The sequence below is a fragment of the Corvus cornix genome, chromosome 9 (genome assembly GCF_000738735.6).
Source record: "Corvus cornix cornix isolate S_Up_H32 chromosome 9, ASM73873v5, whole genome shotgun sequence".
In the NCBI taxonomy this organism is placed as follows: Eukaryota; Metazoa; Chordata; class Aves; order Passeriformes; family Corvidae; genus Corvus; species Corvus cornix.
In genome coordinates this window covers 3,185,598-3,212,266 of record NC_046339.1, presented here as the reverse complement: position 1 = coordinate 3,212,266, position 26,669 = coordinate 3,185,598, and the positions used below count along the sequence as shown (strand labels likewise).

The following is a 26,669-nucleotide window of genomic DNA, read 5'->3' as shown; positions in this document are numbered from 1 at the left end:
GGAATAGATGAACATAAAGGTTAAGTTCTGCTGCGTGGCTGTGATGCAAAGGGCAGGTTTCTAGTCTAGCAGGTGCTGAAGCAAGCAGAGACATCCCATTCCAGGAGCTGACATAATTATGGATTAGGTAGGATTAGAGAACATTTGCTTCATTTCTCTCTTTCTCTCTCATGTCCCACCCTTTGTCTGTTGTTCCAAAAACTCTCTGGTTTCAGGTGGCTGTGAAGACTCCTCTGAATTGCAGTGGCAGTGGCAGGGGTTGACTGAGTCCTTGTTGCTTTTGACCTTCCCTGCAACTTCAAGCCCTGGAAGGAGTCTCTATCTTGAAAGGATTTTTATCTTTGCTGTCACCAAACATGACGCGTGTTTGCTGAGAAAGGACAGGGGCTGTGCTGCCTTGTCTCACCCAGCAGAAAACAATATCAGCCCTGATAACCCTCCCCTTTACACCCTTCTCTGCTTCAGGGTCAAGTTTTGCCCATCATGTTTACACCACCAGATGTACTCCACGCTGCCTGTTGGCTGGGACTCTGTGGGAAGTGGGAACAGGGATCGCCAGGGGCACGAGCCCCTCGGAGATGATTCCAAACATAGAGTTCAGAGATGAATAGATAGCATAAAATAAAATTACAGATCAGTGTGGCAAAGGATCATTCTAATGTGTCTGTAATCATTCCCCCAGCCATTGGCCCAGCTATCTCCCTTATATATTACCAGGGTTGCTTATCTGGAGGTAGCACAACAACTCCCTGAGCGTTTTATCACCTCCTTTAAAAGTGGAGTCAATTACAACTCCAGATTAAAATAGTGATGTACTTCAGGCAGTAAAAATGATATCCTGTGATGTGTTTTCTGAAATTGCTGGTAGGGCCTGGCTGAGTCATAACTCAGAACTTAATGAAATTAATGGAATGGCTTAGGAGTCGATCTCATCGCGGGGTGGGGCAGGAGGCAGCTTCCTCCTGTACTGATGGCATGGGCAGGGCCCAGAGGCAAGAACCACAACAAGGACAAAGAGGATCCATCTGCTCAACATCAGAGACACTCAGCCTGTATATTAAACAGAATTTTGGGGGAAAATATGAGAAGGGCTGTGCATCTTACTCTGAGCCAATATCTCTCATGATAGCAGAACTGCATATTGCACAAATGCAATGGTTCTACAAAGAGAGCACGGAGGGAAGACATGTCAGTGACCCTCAGATATGTAAAAGGTTGTTGCAGAATCTTCTGGGTTTCCTTTCAGGGCAGACTGGGCGAGAGGCACTGAACTCTAACTGCACCAGAGACATTTTACATGGTAGGAAAATTTTCTTAGTGGTCAGAGGATGTACCAGAGCAATGGTTTGACATGAGAATGGGATACTTTTGTTCCTTTTTAACCAGCTGTATGTCCTTGTGTGTAGCTCTGTGATCTGCTAAATGGCCATGCTCAAAATAGGCACTTCAGCTATTTCACAAACCCCTCTGTATTTACAGGTGGATGTGCTGAGACCCCTCCATGTGCCACTACAAGCAGATTAAGAAAGAAAATCCTTAATATCAGGTAATGTGTGAAAGGGGGGAGAAATAGCTTTGGATTATGGTATTTTCAACATACAAGTTTCTGAATGTTTTGTTTTAAAATTTGGGTTTCTTAAAACTTTACTGTGAAGTTCTTGATCAATTCTAATCATTCCTGTACCTACAAAAGAAAGAGAGACATCTGTTCAAATATAAAAAGGTTTGTAAGCTTTTTTCTCCATCTGAATCTTGGCTCTTATTCCTTCAGTTGTGTTTTTTTTTTTCTTCAGGAGTGAATCCAGTTCAATCCACATGAAAGTTACATGGCAGCAAGAGAGATTACTGGCCATGTCTTAACAAAAAGATTAAAAAGGCTGTTCTGGCAAAGGAGGTCAGAGATGATAAAAAGCAAAATTTTATTGACTTGAGTAGGGGGAGCAGAGTGTGGGACGAGATTGAGAAGCAAAGGATCAATGCAAAATGCGGCTTCAGAGCCCTTAAAATGCACTCTGAGGTCAGAGGTTGGCGTGGAGCTTGGATTTGAAAGTCTGTTCCAGTTACATAATGTGAGATATTCTGAGGCTTTTCAATGAACTGCCAGCTCATTTTTAGATGTTGCCAGATTATTCAGATTTCACTTGGTGTGACAGTCTTCCAACTCAGATTGCCTTCATTTGATCTGTGTTACTCAGAAAGGAGACACAGAACAATTGGGTTCTACATTTGGAGAGCCAAGCTAAATTCTGATGGAATTAGGTGGAGGAATAGGGCCTGGAGACCTCAATCTGGAATAATGAGGATGAAGCAGCTTTGCAGGGGCTGGGAGATCATAGATTTAAATAGTTAGCAATGTACATTCTGTGTCATAATAAAAAAAAAGTAAGATTTTATATATATATATATATACATAAATATAGTATAGGTATCTGGGTTTCACTTAAGTCAAAATGCAAAGAAAGAAAAAAAATCATTGAAGAATTTCCTACTTGACAAACAGGAAATATTTATATCCATGGATGTGTGGATTCTTTCAACCTAAGTTAAAAAGTGTTGCCCTGAATTGTTTGTTTCTGATGTTTCCTTTTTTTATAAATTTGTCACAAAGGAGTGGTCTCCAGGATAAAATCAAAAAAAGGGAATGTTTGTGTTGTTTTCAGAATGGGATTAAGAACAGAATTAACCATTATGGTCATAGCAAAACAATTTAGTAAAGCTAACCCCCTTTTTTTTTGGCAGTTCTATCAAAATTTTGGTAAAGGGAGATGGGAGTAGATCACGGCATGAGATGGGAATTGGAGCTGGGTGTAAGGGACAGAGCTGGACAAGGAGATCTGAACCAGACATGGGCTGGAATATGGAGATGAGACAGAGAATTGGGAAGAGGAGGGAAGGAGAGGACTGGCTTAGGCACACCCAGATCCAAATTGTTTAATGTGACATGACAGGGACACATGACAGGGATGTGCCCATCTTGAGAGAATTCACTGCAGTGCCAAGTACTGAGGGAGTTCTGAAGGAGGGGATATTTTGGGCAGGGTGCACTGGTTGAGTGCTTAAGTCCTAGGGCTGTTTTGTGCTTCTCAGACCTGGCAGGTTTTTTTCTCCCCAGGAAATAAAGCAGATCACTTTTTGGCATTTGGCTTTCACCAGTGGTTCAGAGTTGAGAATATTTCAGTGGAGCCTGAAAAACCAACAGGATCATGCATGGTGAAGGGAAATGGGCTGGCAGCTTCTCCAGGTGTTTCAGCACCAAGGCAGGGACCAGTTTCTCCATCTAAACTGTTGACTGTGTGGATCTGACAGAGGGGACTGTTATCTTTGTTATTTATCAAAGAAGCATTGGCAAACAAATCCTCAGGCAGGCGCTGGCTGCTGCTCACTCCCAGCAGGTGTAGGGCAGGTGATAAAATAAAGGGGCCACAGAGCTTTGGATTCTTTCCAGGGCTGGTTTTGCTCCCACAAAATTCAGCCAGAGCCTTGCCATTGATGTGGAAGGAAGTCATGGAGCTTTTATTCACCGGGAGCTCAGCACAAGACATGGAGTTAAATTTGCTCAGTTTTTTCCTTCCCTCTCTCAGGCTCAGTTTAGAGGCATAGAAAGGCACAGGAATTAATTTCTGGGCATGGGCAGCGATATGGGATACACATCATAAGGTCACCCCAAGACAATTCTGTTGTTGATTTTTGTGTTGTATCTGCTCAGTGGACCTTTGTCATGGCTTTGGAGAAGGACCAGGAGTTAAACTTTGTGGGAGATGAGGAGGTGCAATGCTCTTGTTCAGACCCAATTTTAGAAGCCTGCCTTCTTCCTGGCACCCACCTCCCAACACTCAGGTCCTGGTTTTCCTGGTTTATTCTATGACCCACGTTGCTTTCAATTACAGTGACAAGAACTTTCCTCAGCTCAGGAGTTCGTGGCACTTGCCTTCACTCCAGCTCCAGCCCAATTTCTGTCTTGCACTGTGCTGACTGCTACACTTCCAGGCATTTGATTGCCAATGGGTTGCAGGATCTCACATCCTGGTGCCTTTTTAAGCCGAGTTCTGACTTTCAAAGTGCACAGATAAAATAGCAAGAGCCTGAGTCTCGCAGCAGTTGAGGAGCTGGAGTGTCTGAGGATACTTTCAGTGAGAGTCTGAGAACACTTTCACTCAGTAATTCCAACTGCACTGCCTCCTTGGCAAATCCTGACACTCGGGTTTGATATGTGGCAGTAGGATGAACTTTTAGTACATTGCAAGGCTCTGGGTTTGGTGGTACTTAAAATAAAATCTTGCTGCCATTTCTTGTGGTTTGAAATCTTCACAGTTGGACTGCATTTTCAGAGCTCTTCTGTTCTATCACACCACTGACAGAGACAAAAATTTAATGTGTGCCGTGCCATTCTATGGGAATTTGTACCCAAATCCCACCTGAGCTTTGATTGGAATCTTTACAAACCAGCAAAGCACCTTGCACCAGTTTCCCCCCCCCCCCTTCTGTTATAATAATTAGTATTTCTCAATCAATAACTTGCTGCTTGCATTTGTCAAAGTCCATGAAAATAAATTCAGGCAAATTGAGTTTCTGAGGATTTTAAAATTAGTTCAGGGAAATCCCGTGGCCTGTGCTCCACTGGAGGCTTGGTGATCCCAGTTGGTGCTTTTATCTTGTAGCTTGTGCGTGGATGATGCCTCTGAGAGTAAAAATGAGAAAAATAGGGATGAACAACTCCAACATGCAAGATCTTGCTCTTTTCCCCCAAAATAATCCAAATCATTCCATTTGGTGAATCACAGACAACACAAAGACCCTTCTACATGACCCAGCTGCTGCTCTTTATTCTCAATTTTCCATAAAATGAATGAACTATACCCACGAGTTTCATTTAACATTATCATTTTCCTCTCTGAAAAGCTTTTGGTAAGTAGCTTAATACAGAAACTGTGTAGTTAGAGTGTTTTTTTTCTTTAAATATTTTTGAACAGGAGCCTCTATCCCAAAGGAAGGAATTTATAAACCTTGATAATCTCACTTTAGTCCAATGTTTAATTAATTTTTATTTCAGTTGCTCACTTTTCGGGAATCTGTTTTGCAGGAAGAAATAGAAAATGGGAGCATTGTGAATTCTCTTTAAATGGAAAAAAAAGGCACGAAAACAAGCCCACAGGAGAGCAGTGCCTCCATTCAGAACAAAGTCTTTTTATTCAAGTTTCTTTTAATGAAAGCTATTCAGCTTGCTGGTGGTTTTGTTATTCTGAGAGATGGAGAGTGTGCATGTTTTGCAGGAGTGCTGGACCTCAAAGCAAGCTGAGCACAGTCAGTGCACCCAGGCTGCACTGAGCTGGAACCTGAATTTTGTCATTAGTGAATGGATTATTCACAGCATTTGCCTGAGCCTCAGGAGCAGAGGGCAAGATCAGCCCAGCAAAAAAACCCAATTTACACCTGAGTGCTGAACCTGGCCCCAGACAGTTCTCCTGTAGATCAGAATTCCAAAAGAGTAAGAAATGGCTGTATTATTTCTGAATATGGCTGAATGGCTGAATATTTCTGTGTGACACAAACCACTGGATTGATGTTGCAGGAAACCTAAAAGTAAACTTAGGAATTTGTCTCTGTTCCTACACCTTTTTTGGGACTGATTATGTGAGATTAGGGACTTCAGTGATGAGGGTAAAAAGCAGACGCTCTTTTGCTGATGCCTGATTTTAATCTTTGGTGAAAGAAGTGAAGTTTAGTACATGTAGGGAAGATAATGAATTTGTCTATGTTGAACACATCTCATGAAAATAGAAGATGCTTGGTTAGAATATGTTTTTAAACAATGGCAAGAAGAGAACCATTCCTTTACCTTGGCTGTTTCTGAGGTCTGGTAACCTGTGGTGAGTTCCATGTCATCAAACCAATGAAAAAGGGCTGAATTAACCACTGGAGATGTTAAAGAATGTAACTTTTGCTGGGATTTTCAACACCTCTGCAAAAGATTATGATAAATCCACTGATGACCACTACCAGATACTTTCCCCAACATCAGAAAAATATGCTTTTAAATCCACCAAAGATGTGTTCTTCTTGCTGTGTGCAGAAAAGGCCTTGATGCTGTGCAAGCACTGCTCAGCAGTAATAAAATCAGTGTCATCAACACTGCTCCAGCACAAATCTACAACACAGCCCCACAGCAGCTCCTGGGAAGGAAACCCAGCCCAGCTGAGCCTTCTGTCTTTGCATCTTGGCTGCAGCTCCTGTTCTCTGGAGATGCTGCAGGATGAAATATTGAGTGATTTACCCAGAGCAGCTGTGGCTGCTCCATCCCTGGAATGTCCAAGGCCAGGTTGGACGGGGCTTGGAGCAGCCTGGGATAGTGGAAGGTGTCCCTGCCCATGGCAGGGGTGGGATTGGATGAGCTTTAAGGTCTCTTCCAACCTAAACCACCCCATGGTGCTGTGCTTGTAAATAATTAATGATAATTGGGAATTATAGACAAACCCCATCACCATCACGGAGGAGACCAGAGGGTTTGTTCTGGGCACATAAAAGAAATGATGGAGTCATTCAAAACTCCTCAGATCTTCTTAGCCAGTGGCCTCAGGCAGCTCAACAAACCAGGAACTGAGCTCTCCACAAGCTTTTAAATAGCAACTGCTCTTCTGCATGCACAGGCAATTATTTGGTGTTGGAATAAGAAAAGGAAATTGAATGTAAAATCTGTTTGGTACAGAATAAAATTCTATTTCAGTTTCCTGCTCAGCCAGGAACTTTGCTAAGCACAATTCCAAGGTGCAGAAAAAAAAAAGTGCTGAGTTTTAAAACCAGAAAAAAACCCCCAAGAAATTTCAACTTATGTATATTTGATTATTTTGTGGCACACTACAAGCAACAGTCTGCATATATGGAATATTGTTTGCTTCAAAAGGAAGAAACATTCAATGATCCTCTGTACCTGATTCCTGTAAGAGATCCTGCAATGTTAAACACACCAGCACCTTAAAAACTCTGGAACTGCTGTATTTTGGGCTCTGCATGCACTGAATTTGTGGCAGACAAATGAATGATGGCATCATTGGCTGAATTACTCAGTAATTTGAATAGTACAAAGCCACGGGGCACAGACTCGACTGAGGCATTTTCTAAATATAAAAATGGGCTCCGTTGCTTAGACAAATAATTTTGAATACTTGAGACAGCTTCAGTGGGATTGATCTGATTGGTTTTTAATTCCATATCAGAGTTTGGTAGAAATGCAAATTTAAGTTATTGCCTCAATCTTAGTATTTCACACAAATATCATGTTGGTTTTTCTCTTTCCAATCAGCTGCTTCTGATTTCTTGATTTTGCTCTGCAGTGTCAGAGTCCAGCATTTGTGAAATCAAAATTCCTTACCAGGGAGAAGCTCTGAGAGTTACAATATTAGATTATCAAGTTAAGTAGTTTCAGAATATGAAATGTGTTGAAGGCTACAAATCTAAAGGGCAGCGTTTCGGAGATGGATTTGTCTCTATTCCTTCCGAGGCTACAACTTTTGAATACCTGTAGAGATTTGGATCTCTGAAGGGAAACAGCTGATATTGAGTTGTTTATCTCTACTTCTTAATTTATTATTTTTTTAAAATTTACTGAAACACCTCATGGGAATTTCAAGTGCAATTGAGGAGCAGAAAGTTGAAATATCAAAATAGGTTCCTATCTGTACTGAGAGGTCTTAAAAGTTCAGGTTCTGGTGGGCTGACCAGTATTTCACTGAGGAACAGGCTTTTTTCTTTGATTGATTTATTTTTTTATGGTGGTTCCTGTGTGCAAGATGAGTGCATGATGTTGGCATCTGGGGGAATCACAGTGCTGTGGGAGGATGAAATCCTTTCCTGTTTTTTTCCCAATGGAACATCCAGGCCTGTCAGTGTGGGTTTGGTGTTGTTTGGGAGCTGAGGAGCTGGGTTTTTCTTTTCCTTCATCTAAAATAAGACACCTCTGAACAGAAAGTTCATATTTGCTTTTAATGTATAGAGGCGATATTCAAGCTTTTTTCTTTTTTTCTATTAATTAAAGTTTACTGAAGTGGTATAGTGAGATTTTTAGATGCTAAAAGCAAAAAAGCTTGCAGATTTTTTAATGAGAAAAGTTAAATTATGTTCTATAAGCCTATAGACTCTGAACTGATGAAATGACAGGTTCTTTTTGTGTTTTAAACTTGTGCTTTTGGCTGTGCTGGAGCCTTTCTCTGTAGAACTGTCGACTTCTGTGGTGTCACCAGACCACGGCAGAGCTGTGCTGCTGTGGGTGTTACACAGCTTCATTCTCAGGGATATTTATGTCAGTGGGAAGGTTTTTAATAAGGTGCAATTAAAAGTCAATCAGCAGTGTCCTGTGTCTGTAATGCTGACGCTCAGAAATGTAAGTAAATATAAATATCTGCTGTATTTTTCTTTGTTATTCTATTTTTCTTCAAGCCTCTTCGGTTGGAACAGCGACTTTGACTCGCCAACTGCAGAATCAATAAATATATTTTACATTTATCTCAGAATTGTGCAAACCAGCAGAAATCTGGCTGGTAACGTCTTATTTGCAGAGCTACCATGCTCCAAGCAGTCAGGGTTATTGAGATTTTTCTCCCTGATATTCTGCTTGGAAGATCCTGTTTTTCTCAGGATCGGTGTCTTGGGGAAGGCAGAGATGATTTGTGTGTGGATTGAACCACTGTGAACAGCAACAAGGAGAGGCATGTTAAGCAAGGATGAAAATAATGAAAGATAATAGTGGATAATACATCAATTACTTCTCTTGCCTTGGCCACTTTTCTTCTGTGAGGAAAGCAGTTTCTGAGAGAAGGGAATTTAACAGGTATTTCCCATGAATATTAGTGATATGTGCTGCTCTGTCAAAGCTGATTTGCTGATGACAGCCACTTTATTCTGATTTGTTTCTCCAGTCAACCATCTTGAAAAAATATTTTGTGCAGTTGACAGATGAGATTGTTTTTAGTTAAAAAAAATGGAAGTTCTTGCCTTGAAAACTTCAGGAGAAATTGCAACATATCAAGACTGTAAAATTGAAGTTTGACTTCAATTCTATCTTTTTTTTTTTGGCCTCAATTCCATCAATTCAAATTCTTGAAAAGGAATATTAGAATTATTTCAAAGTCTGTGGGTTTTTCCCCCCCCCCCCTCAGATTTACAGCAGATTTTGTGTATTCATTCCATTTTTCTTTTCATGTTTGTGACATTCCAGTGTTTGTGGGTTGGTAGTTTCACATCCCTTTTCAAGGTGCTGTTCTGCTGCTCAGTGTTCAAAGGCATTTAGTGGTAATAATGCAAAATTTATTGCTAGGAATGTGCCTGGCTTCTTTCTTTGGATGAAGCTGCAGGTGTGTGGGAATTCTCCGGCAGTTCAGAAGTTCCAAGACCCAGATTGAGCGATTGGTGTCGTAGGTCTGTGAGAGCTTAAATTTATTCCTCAGGAATTTTGGGGCACGGGAAGATCATTGCTAAATTTTTGTATAATTGAAACTTTGTCTAAGAAAAGGAGGTAGAATAGATGAGGGTGTTAAAATGAGAGGGAATTTCTAAACTGAGAGGACACGATGAGGTTGAGGAAAATTTTTGTTGTATTTTGGCCTTGGAGTGACTCTTTGTGTGCATGGCTGTGATTGTACTGGAAAACAACTCGATACTGGGGTTTTTATGCTTTAATAGTTTTACTTTTTGATGTTACTTTAAATAAAACTGCAGCTGAGTTTAAAAATCCCCAGCTGGACCTGGGTGCTTGTGGTCCTCCCTCCCCCTCCCACATGGAAAAATGAACTTTTAGAGTGATTGTCAGCCTGTATGATTCCATTCAATGACCTTAAAGCCATTAAACCAGGAATTTCTGCCCCTACAGAATTTAGGGTTCTTGCTTTGAGGGAGGAACACCACCTCCACTGAGCACAGTGCCCCCAAAACCAGCACCCAGCACACTTGTGATAATACAGAGAATTCTCCCACGTGTTGTCCCTTTTGTTTTCCTGCCACAAAAAGAAAAGACAAGCCTTAAATTCGGCTGAACTGCAGTGTGAAAGCTGAGCAACCACCAGTTTTTAGTCTGGCAGGGGTTCCAAGATGGGAAGCAAACCAAAGGGCCACCTTGTGGGAAGTGCACGGAGTTCCAGGGAATTTGGGTCTGCTGCAGTTCCTGAAGGCAAAACGCTCCTTAATTCCTTCCAGCTCCTCGCTGGAATGCTGGGTTTGATTTGCCACACCCAGGCAGGTTGTGCTGCTCGGTGTGACCCTGCAAAGGGCAGCACAGCTGCAGGAGCTGGAGCGTGAGAGGAGAAAAGCCATCCACAGGATCTACATGGGAAGAAGTTCAGATCTTCTTTTCCTGGGTGGTTGCTTTTGGTTGGTGTTTTGTTTTTTTGTTTGTTTGGTTTTGTTTTGTTTTTCTATTCCTTATTTTTTTCCTTTGGGAGGAATGTTTCTTTGTGGTATTTTAATCAAAGAGGGAAGGATGTCTGATAGAATCACGGAAAGGTTTGGGTTGGAAGGGAATTTAAAAATCATCCAGTTCCACCTGTGCCAAGGGCAGGGACACCTTCCACTATCCCTGTTTGCTCCAAGCCCTGTCCAACCTGGCCTTGGACACTTCCAGGGATGGGGAAGATAATACAAGAACTTTCAGAATGTACCCACATTAGTCAAGCAAAAGAAGGGGCAGAAGGAAAAAGTGAGTTTTAAGAGTATTTTGTTTTCGAGAATTACACTTTTTCCTCAAGAAAACTCTGGTCCACATTTGAATTGAGAGGCCAAACACTCTGTTGTGCTTTTATTCCATGGGAAGGTGTAATTGTTCTTTCACAGCCATCTGCTTGGTTTAAACTCCAGTGCTCAAGCTCCAATTACCCTGGTTTCCATTGCTTTGCCTGGGAATTCAGTATAAGGGAGAGAGAAAACTGGGGAAGAGAAATCCCTAGAAAATATTCAGTGATCAAAGATGGCAAAGCTTGTCCTTGAGAGCAGGGACTGATGAGGCACAGAAGGATCTTGTTCCTCTCTCCCTGTGAAGGATTCATTCAGCAGAGGATGCTCAGGTTTCTCCCCACTGTCACTTCCAGGCTGGCAGCACTGAACAGAGAGATTTTACCAAGGTTTTAGTAACTCAGGCAGAGTTTGCAGCTCATTCTTATCTCAATAAGGAACAAATAATTAATTGAAACCTTGAGTTTTTTCCAGCAGCTGCTGAGCTGCAGATGAGTTTAGACACACAGCAAAGACTTTTTTCCTGCATCTTACCAAAAGTTTATTTTTCACCACCTTATCTTTGAAAGTCCTGAGAAATCGGGACTGAGAATATTTTCTTTTTGTTGTTGTAATCTTTCTAGGAAGATAAAAGTATTCCTTTTAGACATGGAGGACAACATTAGGGATTTCAGATTTCCCTTTTAACTCTCTCTTATCAAAAATATTGACTGTCTTGCTCTATTTTTTCCCCTCATGTACAGCAGAGCTTGCAGATGCCTAAATCTCTGGAGGGAACAGCAGTATTCATATGTGAGGAGTAGAAAGGTGGATAAAAATTTGTTAAACATTTAGTGTTTTTTTTTTTTTTTTTTGCTGCAAACACAGCCTGTTGTGTGGGTTGCTTTCATAACAATCTTCTCCAGTATTCCTAATGCATATTTAGTGTCCACAGCAGGTTCCCAGACTCTGTTAGGTTGTTGAAAACTTCTAAGGAAGGATCTTTCCCAGTGATTTTCTCGTCTGTCCAGCCTGAGACGGTTCCTCCCTCCATCCACAGCAATTACAGACATTGGATATGAAACCATCTGAGTTTGGTTGTGCTGAGCTTCTATTTTAAGTGAGATTCTAAAGCAGAGAATTACAATATATATGACATTTATAGTCCTGATTCCAAGCTTTTCTCCTCCTCCCTTGTTTGGATCCAGCTTCTCTGGCGTGTTTGAGGTCTGGAGTTGTGTCTGTGTGACCAGGGGTGATGGGGAAGGAATGTTCAGGGGGTGGTGTGTTATCACCTTCCCTGACACCCAGCTCACACCAGGGTTACTTTAATTCTGCTGCAATCCAGTGGCCTCTGTTGTTATTTTTCTTCTCTACCAAAGGAATGTGGAAGTATTTGAGGGTTTAATAAAGTAGCTCAAACTCCTTCCTCTGAAGTACTGGAATAAAACATCCTGTTCAGCAGGATGAAGCTGCTGTGACTGAACTGGATGGTGGGAAATTTGTGAGGAAAGAAGTGCTGGAATTGGCCTTTAATAACTTTAAATTATTTTATTATAAGATATGAAGTAGAAAGAAGAAAACCCCAATCTGTTTTTCCCTTTGTGTACCCTCCATCTCTCAGAGCTAAGTGCATGAGAATTTACCTAATGGGAAAAAAGAGGCATTTAAATTAAGACTCATGTTTTTCACCCAGCTTCAGGTTGCAATAAAATGTCATGCTCATCACTGAGGTGTTCTGGGTCACTTGCTTGGCTCAGAAAAGCATGGTATCTAATTAAAAATGTCACTTTGTGTGCTGTAATTGTCACTTCTTGCCACGGAGGGGCCAAGGAACGGGACAGAATGCAGCAGAGTTGTCACACGGTCACAGAACAGGTCAGGCTGGAAGGGACCAAGGGGCTCATCTGGTCCCACCCCCCTCCCTGCTCAAGCACATGGCACAGGATTGCATCCAGACGCCTCTGGAATATCTTGTCACTCCTTGGGCTTATCTGAACAGCTCCAACGTGAGAGATAAGGGATGTCTGTGGGTGGTCCATGCTGTTCCTCTTGGTTATCTCCAGGTGAGTTACATGACAGTCACATTGATAAGGGAAAAAGGTAATTTTTAGATAGCGCCTTTTAGTAAATCATGAAGAAACAGCATAACATTGTTACTGATTGTGCTGCCTTTAAAATGCAAGCTGAAATTCAGATGCATTCTGGTTTCTGTTAGGCCTGTGAAATGCACTGTTTAAGTATTACTAAAAGTATTTTGGAGGAAAATTAATCCTTCTTCAACATCAGTTTGCAGCGTTCCTTTAGGCTAACAGGTAGCACTTAAAAATGTTTGTTGTATTTTTTCTTGCTTGTCATCTGACAACAGTGCAATGAAAAAACCAGAATTACACTCAGATTCCAAAGCAGCTGAAACCAAATATTGTGAAAGGAGAAAATGTGATCAACAGACAAAACAAAAGCGATTCAGTAAAAGAACCCCCCAAATCTGTCAGAAACAAAAAACGACCCCTCCTGTTGATACTGAGCAAGTGTTGGTCGTGGTTTGAGCTGTGATTTTGTGAGGCACTGATGCAGTGCAGTTGGGTTGTTTTGTGAGAAGAGATGAAGTGACAATTCCACTTCAGTGGTAAGAAACAACAGATATGTGTGGGATCTCTCTTTTCACACAGAATAACGTGTTTTTGGAAAATGTACCACTCGTGTGGATGGAAGGAGAGGAGGGGAAGCCTCCTCAGCATGGCATGAGCTCAGCAATGCTGTCAGCCCCACGAGCTGCAGCGATTTTGCTGTTCATGTTTATTAAATGCACTTTATTGGCTCCTTCATGCTTCAGAGATATGTAAAGCACAACATATTTGTAGTTTCAGTCTTCTAATTGACTCTGATATTTATTTCCCTCCGAGTCTTCATTAAAGGGAAATGATTTTGCAGTCGATACCTTATGATTTGTTCTAATGCAAATAACATTTAGCACATCTTGTAGACTGTCTGGAGAATTCCCACAAGCTTCCCTGCAAATGTCATCTGACTCCTCAATTGAGTGAGGCACTGCCTTCCTTTCGCTTTCCTGCAATTTGTCATGCTTCATACTTGGCTAAATCTGCCAATTTTCATTGTCCTCACTGACAACAGCTGTCACCGTGCCACTTATGGCTTCAAAACTCTTGGTGGCAGCATCCTCCAAGTTACAGGGCTGAGGTGGAACCTGAGCAGCTCAGAGCTGTGGAACTGGGAGCCTTCCTGCTAGATCATGCTCAGGAATGGCCCTACAGAATCCCCGGACTGCCCTGGGAAAGGAAAACCCAGAGGGATGTCCCGAAGTGGCCAACGGGTCAATGAAATCATCCTTTTCTCCTGCTCTTGTGTTGACTGTGATGGGATTAAAACCCACTGGAGAAGCCTCCATGTGTGAATCTGATCACTGGGGAAGGGTGCAGGCCACGTAATGACATTCCTTCTTTTGTTGTGCACAATTCCCACTTTTGAGAGCAGAGTGGGGTTGAATTTTTAGTCCACCACGGGAGAAAAAAATCCACTCTTACAGTTAACCTATCAGCTGGGGAGGTTACTTTGCAGCTTTTCTTTATATTCCAATTTATAGGAAATTTTAAGGGATTATTTCTGAATCACAACCTCTCCTTAAGTTGCATCTGCTGGAGACGCAGATTTATTTTAATTCAGTCTCTGTTTATCCAAACCCATAGCTACTGTGTAAAGACTTGGATAAATTATTGCTGTTTCCTCATCTCCTCTCAGGTGGGATAACTCCAGAGAGGGTTCTGCTTTCTCAAAGCTCTCTCATTCAGAATTTCCAAAATAATTCCAAAGGTTGATGATTCTGGTCATTAATTTTATCTAATACAAGAATATTTGACTTAGTGGTTAAGAGGAGTAGTTCCAGTTTGAGGCATGTTTCAAACTACTATTATTATTAGTAGTAGCATTGTTTCTTTACAGCAATTTTATTAATTGGACAATTTTCACTTAAATTCTTCAATTCTAAGTTAAAGGGATGAACCCGGAAGACTGAAAAGTGATTTGTGCATATTTTAGAATGAAAATATTTAATGTCACAGGTAAGAAAACACAGACCCATGAAATCTACTGAAGTAAACAAAAAAATATACATTGAGGATTAATTTAAATGTTTATTATTTGAAAAGGCTTAAGAATAACTGCTGGTTTTGGCTCCCTAAACTTGAATATTCAGCTTCAAGGAGGATGAGGATGGTTCGAGTGCTGCATTGGGTACTTGGGATGTTTTAACTCCTGCAGAAAACCCAACAGGACCCATGGTCTCATCTCCCTGACAGCTGTTAAGGGGCTGGTGAGGGTTCAGTGACAGGATAAAATCTTTGCTGGCAAAACTCCTTGCACAGATGCTTGAGGTCTTCTCCTGTGCTGAGAAAAGCCTGGGTAACTCTCAGTAGCTCTGTAGAGAGTCATTATGAGTCTGCGATGTTTTAAACCTGGATTTCCACGGGGTTTTTAAGGAAGAGGAGGATGTGTAGGAACAAGAATTACTGGGTTTAGGACTCTGGGTGTTCTGGTCACACTTTTGTTCATTCTGACCATCCTGATGGCATTGTGCACTGAGCTGGTTTTTAGGGACTTTCCCAAAAATGATAAATTTCCTGCAGTCAGCCCCAGCAAAGCCCCCCATGAGTCAGAGTGGGTGTCTGGAGATGGCAGCCCTGGAGCTATGAGCTCAGCTGTGCTGAGTTTGCTGCAGGGAGGGTTTGAGCAGCTCTGCCTTTGGATGAAGTTTATTGCGCTCATGGGCTCCAGTTGCTCTGGGCTGCAGGTGCGATTCCACCCCGAGGCAATCCAGTTTGTTGTTTGACTTTCTCTCCTGCTGAAAGGTATTTGGAGGACTGTCTATGCTGGTGTGGCTGTGGAGGGGGCCAGGCGTGGTGTGAGGAGTCTGTGGCTCCTGAGAAGGGCTGGACTATCCGGTGGCTTTGGGCTGTGTTAATGGATTCTGGTTGCCACCGGGCAGGGAAGGTAATTTTTTCTCAGAGAGGTTGGTGCAGGAGTTTCCACAATGGACTGCCTGTAGCTTTGTGGAGTTGTCAATGTGGAATTTTTCTAACTCTGGGTACACTTTCTAATTTGGCAATACTGTTACAGAGTAGTTTTACCCTGGGTCTTGGCTTAGGTCGTAACAACAGAACAGATCTGCAGCCTGGCCTAGTGGGAGGTGTCCCTGCCCATGGCAGCAGGATTGCAAGCAGAGGATTTTTAAGATCCCTTCCAACCCAAACCACTCTTTGATTCTCTAATTCAACAATCACTATCTCCCTACTCACATTTTTGCACTGCTTTCCAGCTGTGATGTCTGTATGGCACCCCTTGCATGCCCACGGAGACATAGCCACACTTTCTGAGTTAACTTTTAGCTCATTTCCCACATTTAGCTTTGCTCAGGAGTTCTGTAGGAGCTGTTGCCTCATTGCTTATTTGCTTTGCTTTCAGGCAGGTTTGCTGTTGAAACCTTTACAAGTGCCTGAGACAGCAAATCCAGCAGTGCCCAGGTGCTTCCAACCACGCTGAATTCTCTGGGCTGTACAAGTCATATCCTGAAGTGATCAGAGAGATGCGCCTGGTGGTCGATTGAACTGTCCTCTGGCTGGTGTGTGGGTAAGAGCAGAACCCCAGCACCCCCAGAAATGGTCTTTCATTTTTGATTTGTTCTCCTGTTCACCACTCTCAGTGGTTTATCTGTAAACAATGTGTGCTGTCTGCAGAGAATGTGGGTTTCTCTCGCTCAGAAAAATATCATTAGCTCGTGCTACAGCAGAATGTGCTTTTGTTTCTTGATACTTCCAGTTTATCAGCCAAAACTGAGGATTTGCATGCATAATCTAGTGGATCACATGGAGGCCAAGCACAAAGTTATCCCAAATCACCACGGATCCTTTGTAGCTGTTAAAAAGAGAGGTAATTCCTCCCTCCTCTCAGGGCCTGAGGTAAGAAGTGCCTGTCACCTTGGGATCTGTGTCCTGCTGCAATCCCAGAGTATTCTAATCTCTGTATTTAGCTCTTCTTTCATATGCATGTATGAAAGTGCTTTGCACAGATGGGTAACAGTTTTTATCCCCATTTCTCGGTGGTTCAGTGTAGTTACATCAGGAGGAGTAATTATTTCTATCAGCAAGATTGTGACAGCCACCACATATTATGGAAATTTCCTTCATTGAAACTTTAACTTTTTTTTCCCCCCTTTTGTTTGATTCTCGCAGCAACACAAAGAATCATTTAGAAATATAATTGCAATCTCCAGGAGAAATATAAGCAGCCTGGCTATGAGGCTGAATCACATTAGAGCGCTGGGAATAGAGCCACCTATAAAGGAAAATGAGCAGGAGAACATCACAGCTTGAGCAGTTGTCATTTGTCAGGAAAAGGGGAATCTGTGCTGAACCACCACCGACCCTCCACCCAGGGGAAGAGGCAGCTTGACAGTGATGGCTGGGAGCTGCCAGTGCTGGGAGGTGGTTCTCAAACAGCAGAAATTGCTTCATTATCCAGCACAGGGTGTGCTGCTAAACTGCATTTGTCTGGGGCACTTTATCCAGAGTGGGACTGGGGCAAGCACTTGTGCAGAGGGTGAATGCACTCAAACTCCCTCTAAAGACCTCGAGCCTTGGGCAGAACCTTTTCCAAACCCAAGAGCTCCACTTGTAAAGCAGCTGTGCTCTGCTGCCAGACCCTAAGCCTGGCTGCTCCCGAGGACTGGCAAATGGGATATTGATACTGTTATAAAAGTTCCCAAGAAAATATGTGTAAATTCGAGTTACTTTGTCTAATGAGTGCATTAATTATTGACACAAATCTTTTAATGCCTCATCCTTTCTCACCATCGTGCTCACTGATCACAATTAGGTAAATCACACTGGCAGATATTGGTATAATATCCTTTTTTTGGCTTTGCATAGATTCAATCTGCAGTATCATATGGTAACAGCTTGCAGAAAGCATTACTAATATTTCATATTTCTATGTCTAATAATATTAAACTATTCTAGATCTTTTTGTCACCTAATCTCATAAAAGTCTTGTGAGAAATCCTAGTTAGAGTTTTACTGGCTTGAGACACACACAAGTCCACTTGTGAATCCTGTTCTTCCTATGTGCTTTATAAACCTAAAACTTTCATATTGATTAACCCTCAGTGATCAATAATTCAGGCCAGCATCTCTCTCACCTCTGCACTGTGAAATCTAAAAGCCATAGAAGGGTATTTTACAAAAACCAGAAAAATGTAAGCCTGCGTGGGACAGAAAAATACATGTGCTTCTATTCCAACACTGCTGCAGAACAAAATTATTAGCCCAGGAGCCACCAGAAATGAGTTTAGATCATCTTAAAGGCCATTGAGAGATTTAGATTTAAAAACAAAGCATATTTTAGGTTGGAAAAGAGAAATGTAACCTTCTGACACTTGAAACTGGGATGATTATCTTTTATTAGTGTATAATTGTAGTGCACGAGCACAGAGATAGTACCTAGAATTAATTGCTGGGTACAGAGGTATGATTTGTAGAATGCTTTTATATCTGCAAATTTAAAATAATTGGCTTATCTATGAAAATATACATTTGCCTGTGGGGTAGAGTAGAACTGAAATGTTTACTTCTTAATTTTAGTAGGTACTAGTTTAAACATTGTTTAAATATTATTGGGTGTTTTCTTGCCAAATCTTGAGTGCGTCATCAAATCGTCAATGTGGAAAAGGCTGCACAGAAAGGGTTTGTGTTCAGGTGAGGAATAACAAGAAGGTTTTAAATTAAGAAATTCCTTACTGGTTTTGATCCTCCTGGGATCATTTGTGTATATCATGAGATACAGATGGTGAGGAGCAGATTTACTGCAGTTCATGTTTCTACAACTCTCTTTGGGAACTCTCTAATGCCAAGAAGGATGGAGGGAATTTTTTACACCTGAGTGGGTTTTCCAACCCTGGTAATTGATGGAAACTCCATAGAAAGGGACAGTTCATGTGGTGCTGTCTCGTGCTAACCCCACTTGCTGCTGATGGAATTGGTTCATCCTTGATGTTTCTGTGATTGCTGTAGGGATGTTTGTTAGTGGGAAAGGTGAGAAGATTCATTGTGGGAGGTGGGGAAGTGGCCTCGCAGCAGCTGGTGGAGTTGTGGGTCATGAGGCGGGAGTTTGGGGCCATTGGGAAGAGATGGAATTAAAGGATGATTAACATATATGTTATGTATGATAATCATAAATGTAGGATAAACATCATACACCTCCAGAAGCAAGACCAGAGATCCAGGGTCTGTAGGCAGAGGCAGTAATGTTTTAATTAGAATGGCTGCATGATTGAAAAAATGATGAGCTTTTGAACTTCCTGCTCTTTGATGTTGTCCTAAGGGGTGATTTGTTCTTTTCTGTCCACACCAGTTTTTCTAAGCAAACAAAATGTGTTCAAAGGTGGTATTGGTGCTTTCACTGCCAGCACTTTTTTATTGCAGCCACTCACTGCAGTCCAATGAACTGGGAGCAGAGGGAAATTTAAGCAGAAAGGGCTGGCAAGTCAATAACAGGCAGGACTTATTGTTCAGCTGATTTAAGGCAAACACCTCAGTTACGGGGCAGATCCTGGGCACAGCTTTGGGTGTGTTGCAGCCCACAGTTTGTATTTCAAGGAGCTGGCAGGACTGTGAGGCTGCTGTTCAGAAAGTAGAAAAGTTCCACTGTGCAGAAGTGGAAAATACCTGCTATTGTGCTGATGGAGCTGTCAGGGGACTCCGGCTGGAAAAAATAGCTCTGAGCTGGGTTCACTTGGAATCAGTGAAGTTGTGCTGACACAAGCTGCAGGGAATCAGTGCTGAATTCAGTCCCAGGAATTTCATAGGAAATCTTAGGGGCTGTGGGAGAGGTGTGTTTTCAGGTAAGCATTTAATATTTCATGCACTGGCTTTTAGTGTCAGTGTCACCACTTATAAAAGTATCATGGAAGTTGTGCTGGAGAATTCTGCTTGTGTCTGCTCTCTGATTTTAACCTATTGAACATTTAATCATTTCTTGGAAAATTGCTTAGCTTTGACATCTGCTCTTACACCAGAACAAGCTTCAGCTCCTTGGGACCTGTCTAAAATCAATGATATAGACTTGAATCAGTTTTGGGTAGGGAGCTGGAGGTAGATATTCCTGTGCCTCTGTCTAACCAAACTGCTGAACAGCCAAAGAAATGGAAGTGATATTTTCTCCCCCAGCTTTTCCTTTTTTTTTTTTTTTGCTAGCTGAGGAAAAAAAAATCCTAATTTATGAGGGTGTTATGAGGTCTTTACACAGGGGGCCTCAGCTGTGTGGTGAGTCAAGGATAGAAAATTGTGGTGTTTGGTTCTGGTTGGGTTTGATTTTTTTTCTTTTTTTTTTAAAGTCCTGTGGCCTGTGTCCTTTCATGAATTTATCCAAGTGACACCAAAAAATCAGTATATTTAAAATCCAGCCTTTTGAAAGATGAGTATCATTAAAAGTCATTTTAAAAAATTAAGGCAACCTCTTTTGAAAAATTTACCCTGGGACAAGCGTCAGGAAAAATTAAGCTTTGCAGGCAAAGCGTGCTGAGATGCACAGTCATTTTGGGAAACACTTTTCTTTGGTAGCACAGAAAATGCAGACACAGAGAGAGCAGCTGATTGCTTTTCACTGGGGAATAAAGTTGAGTTTTTCAAATTCCTTGGACTTGCTGGCTTCATTAAAGATTTTTAGTGAGCAAATGCAGCTAACAGTGCTTTGATTCTCAGTTAAGTGGAAGTTATTAAAACAGTTGTCCTGCAGTTTTTGTAAAGAACAAAGGATGTAAATAATTGAGGTTTTATATACGTTAGGAGCAGTAGGAGTAGGAAAATATTCTGTCTTAATAATAGGCTTAACAAGGGAAGGCAATAAATCATTTCTAATTACCAGTCTTGTCGATTACATGTTTCCTCATTCTAATCTTTCAAATTGCATCCTAAGCTGAGGCTTCTTTGTAAATGAGATTTGCTTTTCTTCTTCTTCCGTTCTGTGGGATGTGTCACTGCAGGAAGACATGTGTGTCTGCTTGGATCACAGCAACGTTCTGCTGCAAAAGATGGAGGCCTTTCCACAGCCATCTGGAATATTGCTGCCACACGGCTGGCTCCAGTGCTTCCAGGGGAAAAACACGGACAAAATGGATTCTCCTCCGTGTGGTCAGCATACCCAGTTAAATGTTGATTACTTTTGTGTGTTTGGTTGGTTTGAAGTCTGTCATTCTGCTTCCATATTTAAAAGTTATTGAAAACTTAAAGCTTTGAGGATGGTGTAGGAGAACCTATGGTAGGTTTGCTGGAAGGTGCATCTTCTCCCATCATTTTAGGAAAGTGGCTGGTACACAAAGCGAAAGAAAGAAATAATCGTAATTTTATCTTCCTGAAAGTTAAATTGGTCTTTTATTTTTATCAAACCCTTGAGGCTTGTGAATGATAATAAAATAATAATAGGAGTGGGAGAGAGCTTGAGATGTCCGTCCTGCCCCTCCCAGTGTGTGCCCCACAACGCTCAGCTTGTGCTCTGATAAAGAAGGGATAAAAATGTCCAGTGGCTGAGCATAGCAGGATGCTGTAGAGCTAAGAATTCAAAACCAGAGGGGTACAGACTGGTTTGGGTTGGAGGGGATATTAAAGCTCATCCAGTGCCACCCCTGCCATGGGCAGGGACACCTTCCACTGTCCCAGGTTGCTCCAAGCCCCAATGTCCAGCCTGGCCTTGGGCACTTCCAGGGATCCAGGGGCAGCCACAGCTTCTCTGGGCACCCTGTGCCAGGGCCTGCCCACCCTCACAGGGAGGAATTCCTTCCCAATATCCCATGTAACCCTGCCTCTGGCAGTGGAAGTAATTCCCCCTTGTCCTGAACCTCCAGGCCCTTGTAAATTGTCTCTCTCCATCTTTCCTGTTGGCCGCTTCAGGCACTGGAAGGCCACAACGAGGTCACCCCTAAGCTTTTTCTTCCCCATGGTGGACAATCCCAATTCTCCCAGCCTTTCCTCCCAGCAGAGCTGCTCCATCCCTCTGCTCATCCTGGTGCCTCCTCTGGGCTCTCTCCAGCAGCTCCAGATCCTCCCCATGCTGGGTCCTGGGGCTGGGGCAGCTCTGCAGGTGGGGTCTCACCTGAGCACAGGGGCACAGGGGCAGAATCCTCTCCTTCAAAAATCAAGTGATACTACGATTTTTCTTCTTATCTACCTGCTGTGACACTTAAGAAGAACAATATTTCTGAGTCACTCTGGTTTCTTAGGCCTTCTCTGAGGACTGCAGATTATGTGCTTATGCCCAGGAGTTTACATGAAAGCAGCTTTGGTTTTGAGTGTCTGCAATGTAATACCTTTACATTTCTCCACGTTGTTTACTGCTAAATTGGCAGAAAGTTTGGCCCAGGAGTGTGGAGAATAACAACAACAAACAAAGTCCTGGTTTTGCAACCCTGTCCCCTGTGTGCTATCACTTGCTGACATAAGTAGTCACTACAACGAAATAATAATAATTTTAAAAATTTCTTGAGGTGTTTTTAATTCTAGCAAGAGCAACAAGGTGAGAGCAGTGAGGGGAGAGTTTTGTCCCTGCAGTGACAATGGGCTGGAGCTGTCCTGGTCCTGAGGAGCTCCACGTGGACCATAAGCTGGTTTCACATGAGTTGTTGTACAGCCATCAGAGAGGTAATGACTTCTGCTTTTAATTATGTGGGGTTGTCCCTCTGACAGCCCTGGTTTTCCAGAGCCTTTGGTGATCTGTTCCCCCAAAACTGGGACTGACCCTACGTGTGACTGCAGGAGTCTGCTGAGGGCAGTTTTCGTGCCTAGAGGGTGGTTTGGTGGTGGGACAGCTGCACTGCCATCACTTCTGCACCGAGCTCAGGAAAAAGAGTCTGGAAAACCCATAACAGCTACATCCTGTGTGTGAGAACTCAGCGTGTGTTTGCTGCAGCCTGACGGGGTTGGGCTGGATGAGCTTTAATGGCTCATTCCAACCCAAACCATTCCATGATTCCGTGCCATCTGTTCTTTTAAAAGCTGATCCTTTTGGGGTTAATGCAGGGGCCAGGTTCTGGGGTGCTGCTGAAGGGGATCAGGTTTGGTGCTGGTTCCTGTTCCTTGGGGCACTGGGGAGGAGCTGCTGGCTCGTGGCTGATGGTGTCCCTGGCCAGCACCCAGACTGGCACTGCTGGGCTCTGTAGGAGTTGTCTCCAACCTTCCCCAGCTGTGGAGTTGCTTCTTGTGTCCAGCCTTAGGGGAGGAAAAAGTAAAGTGTGGAAAATTAGAATGTCATGCAGGATAATTGGTCCTGAACCAGATTTAATTTAATTTTTTTTCTTAATTAAGAGTTTAAGGTAGAACAAGAAGAAGGTAAGCAAATAACAATGCCTCACGTCTTGCAGTTGATTTAGGGAATATACTTTACAAACTGTGAAATTAAGGTAGAATGCAGACTGATCTATTTATTTTTGTGCAATAAATTGAGTCTGTGGTGTAGTGGCTTAATATATATTAAAATCAGAGATTTGGAAGTTTCATTGATCTCAATTTATGTTTTTACATCAGAAATGGGATCAAGTTTCTGGGTGAAAAATAAGATGTTGAGAAGATTTTTATAAAGAGATTTAAAGAAGCTTGAGGTACGAGGGAAAAGCTGAGAACCATCCCATATGTTGTATTAGGGTAATCAGAAATATTTCAGTGAAAGTTTTGCAAAGCTTTTAAAAAATCTCTTTGCTTTTCATATTAAAGAGAACTATTGTGCACATCTTCAGCTCTGTGTTCACACAACTGCCTTAATGCAGCTCCTAATGGTGTTGAAAGAAATTGCAGCAACATTTCTGAAGTGTTTCGTCATTGATGGGGTAGAAGTCCCCAGCCACACCATTAAACCCCATTACCATCTGTTGAAATATTTGCCATTTTCCTTCCAAACTAATGGGACTAAATATCTTTCAACAGGCTGTAGAGCAGATGAACCCTGTAGTCTGGGTGGGCATAGATAGTGTGAGGAGGTAGGAAGCAGATTGTGGCAATCAGTGGTCCTGACACAATTAGTGGCAAAAACTTGGGGATAATGGAATTTTGTTGGACCTTCTGTGCCATGGCAATGCAAAAAGTTTTCCCTCCTCAAGAAATCCTGAGGCAAACAATGCTGAAAGGAAATCCTCGAGGTAGCTCTTGTCCGGAGTCACTCTTTCTTCTTGGACTGAACACACATAAAACTCCCTGAATATGGATGGACAGCAGTGGACAGGAATGCATCTCACTCTACAAACTTTCCTGTCTGAGCAGCTGGAGTTTTCCCAGGTGTCCTGGGCTGTGGTGTATTCTATTACCATCCTCATGAGCTGCTGGAACCAGGTGGGGCAGTGTTTCCTTGCCTCCTCCCGCTGGACTATCTTGCTGTTAATGGCCCATCATTGTCCTGCCATGACTCACAGATAACTCCCTCCGGACTATCTTCTGTTAATGAGCCCATCACCAGCCTGGCTTCATCACTCATCATCCCACTGTGAGATGCTCCACCCAGAGGGAGGAACCAAGCATTCCATCCTGGATATAATCTGAGATTCCCAACACCACAGACACCCTTTCCAGTGCATTCCCAGAGCACAGGAGCTGCATAGCCACCACTGGACCTTCTGAGAAGAGCAGACCCTTTCTACAGGATCACCGCTCCAACAGAACCACATCCACCACTTCAGGAGGACTGCAGCCACCATCTTATGGGGCTGCTACCACCACCCTGACTAACAGGGTGTCAGGTTGTATCCTGACTCTGTCACTTTGAACCAGTGTTTTCTGCCTTTATTTTTTTGGTATCCCTATTAAATTGTTATTCTGACTTGGTGCCTCTCACTGGTTTGTTTTCAAACTGGTACACCAGGTTATCTTGTTCTCTGTGCACAGTCTCAAGAATGAGGAACAATTTGTATGCTCCTGTCTGTACCTGTGGAGCTCCAGGCAAAATGCCTCTGGTGCTCCCCTGGGGCAGAGCTGCAGAGGAGCACCAGCCCAAATGGCCCATAAATTATTTGTTCACCTGTTTTGAATATTTGCAGCTTCAGCAAATGAAACCCGGTATAAAACTGATGACATTGAATTATTTCATACACCCCAATAGCCTCGTTCTTTTGATTATCTCAATGTTTTGAATTCAAATTGCCTTTACTGTAAGTTAAAAGTTGTCTTGGTGTGGGAACATGAGAAAAAACATTCTGGCAGAAATTTGTCAGTAAAATTCTCACTAAAAGGGTAATCAGAGCACAATTCGAGAAATTAAAACTGGGTTTGAGGGGAGGATTCTCTTCCTTTTTTAATCAGGGCAAGTTATGTTCTAGGACTTGCAAATATAGAACCAAATTAAGCAAATCACAGAAGTGAGAAAGTGCAATGTAAAATTGCTGTCAGCACAAAACACGAGTTACATAAATCATAATAAATTTTTAGATTTTATAAATAATAACTCACATAAATCTTTAGGACTCCTTAAAAATTGTAACAAGAAAATAATAATCAACTAATGTATCAGCTTGATATTGCACCAAATATATGGGGATTTTTTGTTTCAAATGGCATTTAGTACTGATCAGAAAAACAGCTGAAACTCGACATAATAACTAGAACCATTCTGTTTAGTGCCTTGGAATCTTGCATTTAGCAGAACAGTTCCACCACAAATGGTATTTTAACTCTGGCTGTTTCACATTTTAATTGAAGTCTAAATTTTCTAATGAAGTTTTCATTATAGGAAGTTCACCAAAGTGCATTCCCAGTATGGGAATTGCAGCATCCTGGGGGTGCCAGCTCAATGGAGAATGATAAAATTGATGTCAAAATTCTTGGTTTATTACCATGAGGATGGAGAAGGTTTCAGGAATAAAAGAGGTTTCATAGCCTGGCCTAAATAATGCAGTAATTTTATGGGAAAATGAGAGAGTGGGAAGTTCCTGCAGAGGGAATTGTTGGCCTTTTGGGTAGCACTGGATAAAGAAGATCTGGTACTGACCTTTGTTACAGAGGATAAAACAGATATATGATCTCTGAGCTGTCAGCAAGATCATGGAATTTTTGGAAGGGGACGAGTTATTTATCCGAATTCATCCTAAAGACTTCATCTTCTATTGGTAAATATTGTGTTGAGATCAGGATTTTTCTTTTTTTTTTTTGGTGTGTCCAAGTGTGCATCACTTATGACTAAGTTTGTTAGTTAATAGGAAACTTTACCCTCCAGGTGCCTCTTTAATCACCCAGATATCTGATTGGAGAATTCAGGTAAAAGACGATTTAAAAGCGTCCTGGGTCTGGATGGAGACAAGCTGTTCTTTGCTTTTAATGCCTTAGCTTTGTGTCTGCCCTTTTCTGTATTTTCTGCTGCCTCTTATGCTTTTAATGGGTATAAAGTTGTCTCTCTCAGACACAAATTTCCTCAGCTAGATGGTGTTCCCTGCTCACCACCACCCCATTTCTACTGATCTCTCCCTCAGGAGAGAACAGGAAAACACCATTTGATATTGTGTTTGAACTCGGACTTTAAAACAGAGCTCAGGAGAAGCAAGGACTCTTGCCTGAGTAAAGAGTTGATTTAATCAGAGAGCGAGAAAGATTCACCCTTGTTACCTTTCCCTCTTTCCTTTCATGCCTGTTTAAGTTGGTGTTATTATTGTGGAAGACAAGGTTCTATAATCTCCATTTTTCTCCTGGGGAGAACACAGTGGGAGCTTCCAAGAATTTGGAATGTGTTGTTGAAAGGGATTTTAGCATCCAGTGCCAAATGTGAGATGCTGGCATGGAGGCACAGTGTGAAGTAGGTCCTTCTACAAACACTTGCCTGATGCTTTAAGTGTCTGACAAAGCAAAGGGTGATGGTTTTGTCACACCTGTCACAGGTGACATGTCAGGTGTACAATGGTGGTGCACAGCCTCCTGTACTCACTTTCTGGTGGAAATCAGTTC

The 26,669-nt window shown here is 42.2% G+C and overlaps 1 long non-coding RNA gene across 1 annotated transcript; it reads left to right on the top strand.

Moving 5' to 3' along the window:
- Nucleotides 1-1,495: 1,495 nt before the first annotated feature.
- LOC104688061 lies at nucleotides 1,496-21,384 on the top strand. The gene is made up of 3 exons (XR_751628.4): nucleotides 1,496-1,546; nucleotides 16,171-16,335; nucleotides 20,744-21,384. It is a non-coding gene; the product is annotated as an uncharacterized LOC104688061 (long non-coding RNA).
- Nucleotides 21,385-26,669: the final 5,285 nt, after the last annotated feature.